Raw genomic sequence first — 4,095 nt, 5'->3', positions numbered from 1 at the left:
GCAAACTCCACACCAAAAATAGTGCCGACACTACATAAGCTACCAAAGTAACTAGAGAGCCAAAAGAACATTTTGTTTTGGATTCAATACCGACTCCCAAAAGAATTTATCCACTTGGTTTATTATATCTTAAACAACGCCTGAGAATACTCTCGATTACAAAATTCTTCATACATTTAGGTGACAACTAATATAGGGCGTCACAAAAGAAAGTTACCTCATAGGAACATCTCGTGACTTTCAAAGCTCTCATTATGACATATAGTATAAAGAAAATCTCTCACATCCCAAATGTGTAGTGGCTCATCATCACACAAGACCCGTGAAGTAACTTTATTGGCTCGTAGGGTCTGCACTATGCTTTCAAAGCCAAACTAGAACAAAAGGGCAGGAGATGATTCATTGTATCCTAAATAAACGGTGGCTTTTCCACAGTCGGGGCCTACAAGGCGACATCAACAAGTGTTGAAAGGAGCGATAGGGCTCAAAGGAGGTGGTATACGAAATGTAGAGTGATTCTAATCAAGTAGAGATAGTTAAGTTACAATACTACAAATCCTTCATCCCAAGATATTAGGACCTCAAGTTTACCTTGTCGTGAAGGTAGTCGACCCAACACAACCGGAGATCTCCCTATCAGCAATTCATGAATTGTGTCATCCAATGGGATCTCAGTAGCCTTAAGGTCAAGAGAAGGAAACGCTAAATCCTATGGACTTATGTAGGTAGAAAGAGTAGAGATGGAACATACACCCACCAAAGTGGTGAGGATGTTGATAGAGTGAAAAGAGAAGAGGTCCAGCTACAAAGCTAAAAATGCCCCCACAAAGGACTTATTCCCGGTATGGGTTGGGGAAAGAACTAATGCCTGAAGAGTTGCAGACAACCATCTAAGTGGAAATCTATGTTGGGTTAGTCAGGTTGGATAAACACGGGGGCTTCTCCATGGGACATGCAAGTATGATTCAGTTGTATAATAAGTCTTATAAGTAGAGGCCCTATTAATATGACTTAGGTGAAGACCATGCTCTGCAATCCATTTAAAACACGCCCCAAAGGCCATGCAAGAAACTAAAGTGTAGATTTTTAAAATCTTGAATATTTTAATCCTAAATTTTAATTAATTTTATAGGGATTTTTGTAGAAAAAAATTATAAGTTTAGGTCATTAGAGAGCCAAAATGATTCACACGATTTTTAGAAAAAGAATAAGATAAAAAGGGCGAAACTGGTAATCGCATGCAAGAAAAAAAAATTTAAAGTCAGATCAAAAGAATAAGAAAAGGGCGAATCATTAGAGAGTCTAAATGATTCACATGATTTTCAGAAAAACCATAAGATAAAAAGGGCGAAACTGGTAATCACATGCATGAAAAAATAAATTTAAAGTAAGTCAAATCAAAAGAATAAGAAAGGTCGGGTGTCGTTGTGTCAACAACATATCCCAGAAACATTAAAATGTGGTCAGACTCAACCTACATGAAAATAAGGTTATTGGAGTTTTCACCTTCTTAATTCAGAGATATATTTTCTCAATTAGTAATATTCATTTTATTCAAGCTGCATAAACGCTGAATTAAATAGAGCAATTCATAATAAAATCACTTATTAAATGATAACAAAACATTTCCTCGACACCTAATTAAATTAGCATATGAAAGCAGTAACAAATGAATAAAACTAAATATGACGCACATTAAAAAAATTTAAGTATCATCTTAACTAGACCAAATTAACAAATCAATTACAAAAGAGTTAATCTCCACTAAAATTTTCATCGACACACATTTTACTGAAGGAAAAATATATCTTATTTAGGTCGATCCCACATGCAAATAACATAGATAAAATCAGCTCCAAATTTGATCATATTTGTCTGCCAATCCAAATGTTGCCCCAGTCAACTTGCATCGCCTGTACTACTTATTTAATATATTTGCAAACGAACATGCTGCAATCAAAACAATTTAAACAATAATAACATCTCAAAAATACCCCGATCACAGTTTTTTTATGTGTTATTGTTATGTTGATCATGTGTTATTGATGTGATATAACCAATATCAAGACAAAAAATTATACTGATGTGTTATTCATGTGTTATGAACGTTATTTTGAGTTGATATTGTTGTTAAACAACAATAACATCTCAAAAGCACCTGTCACTGTTTTTTATGTGTTATTGTTATGTTATTAATGTGTTATTGATATGTTATTGAGGTGATACGACGAATGATAAGATAAAAGCTTGTACTGTTGTGTTATTCATTTGCTATGAAGATGAATTTGAGTTGGTATTATTGTTTAAACAACAATAACATCTCAAAAGCACCCTAATCATTATTTTTTATGTGTTATTGTTGTTATTCATGTGTTATTAATATGTTATTGAGGTGATATAACCGATGACAAGATAAAAAATTATATTGTTATGTTATTCATGTGTTGTGGAGGTGATTTTGAGTTGATATTGTTGTTTAAACAACAATAACATCTCAAAATCACCCTAATCACTATTTTTAATGTGTTATTGCATGTTATTCATGTGTTATTGATGTGTTATTGAAGTGATACAACCGATGACAAGATAAAAACTAATATTGATTTGTTGTCATGTGTTATGAATGTGATATTGAGTTGATATTGTTGTTTAAATAAGAATAATATCTAAAAAGCATCAATCACTATTTTTTATGTGTTATTGTTGTGTTGTTGAAGTTATACAATGAATGACAAAATAAAAACTAATATTGATGTGTTATTCATATGTTATGAAGGTAATTTTGAGTTGATATTATTGTTTAAACAACAATAACATCTCAAACGCATCTGTCACTGTTTTGTGTATGTTATTGTTGTGTTATTGATATGATATTGAGGTGATACAACCAATGAAAAGATAAAAACTTATATTGATGTGTGTTCATGTGTTATGCAGATGATTTTGAGTTGGTATTGTTGTTTAAAAACAATAACATCTCAAAAACACCTCAATCACTGTCTTTATGTATTATTGTTGTGTTATTCATGTATTATTGATGTGTTATTGAGGTGATACAACTAATAACAAGATAAAAATTTACATTGTTGTGAAGACGATTTTAAGTTGGTATTGTTGTTTAAATAACAACATCTAAAAAACACCTCAGTCACAGTTTTTATATGTGTCAGTGTTGTGTTATTAATGTATTATTGATGTGTTATTGAGACGATACAACAAATGAGAAGATAAAAACTTATATTAATGTGTTATAAAGGTGATTTGAAGTTGGTATTGTTGTTTAAACAATAATAACATCTTTAAAGCACCTAAGTCACAAATTTTTAAGTGTTATTTGTGTGTTATTGATATGTTATTGATGCATTATTAAGGTGATATAATCAATGACAAGATAAAAACTTATATTAATGTGTTATTCATGCGTTATGAATATGTTTTTGAGTTGGTATTGTTATTTAAACAACAATAACTTCTCAAAAGCAACACAATCACAGTTTTTTATGTGTTATTGTTGTGTTATTTAGATGATACAATCAAATCCAAGATAAAAACTTATATTGATGTGTTAATCATGCATAATATATGGATTTTATCGAACTGCTAGCTTTCATGTTTGCCTCTTTCATGATCGTGTCTTTTCGGTGCAATGTGCAACCTAGGGTTTTGCCGGTTGGAAAACATTGTCGAATGACTACCTTGCTTTGAGTTGCGTGGAACACGTTACAAAAATCCTAGGGTTTCGCGGAGGAGGAAGGAATCAGACGGAGAGCTTGAAACCGTACGAATAGTGTCAAGACAATGTCAAAAAAATGTCATTTGAATGAAAAGTCACAAGTTTAGATTTGGATTTTGGCCGGGTCACACGATCAGAAGTTAATTTTTGAATTTTAAAAACACTAGATCTTTATTTCGAGCCGGGCTTCAAAGTTTCATTTTTTTTTTCATTATTTATGTAGGTGGGCCCGACATTCCACGTGCACGCTCGGGATTGGACTATGTATGCAGTTTTGCATACGGATTTAATATTTTTTCTTGTTGAGGACCATATGTAAAATGCTCTAAAATAAAACAATAATTGCAGCCAAAACTCAAAGT

This window comes from Phalaenopsis equestris, unplaced genomic scaffold (genome assembly GCF_001263595.1).
Source record: "Phalaenopsis equestris unplaced genomic scaffold, ASM126359v1 Scaffold000533, whole genome shotgun sequence".
Lineage (NCBI taxonomy): Eukaryota > Viridiplantae > Streptophyta > Magnoliopsida > Asparagales > Orchidaceae > Phalaenopsis > Phalaenopsis equestris.
The sequence above is the reverse complement of the archived record's forward strand: the minus strand, read 5'-3'. Positions refer to the sequence as shown.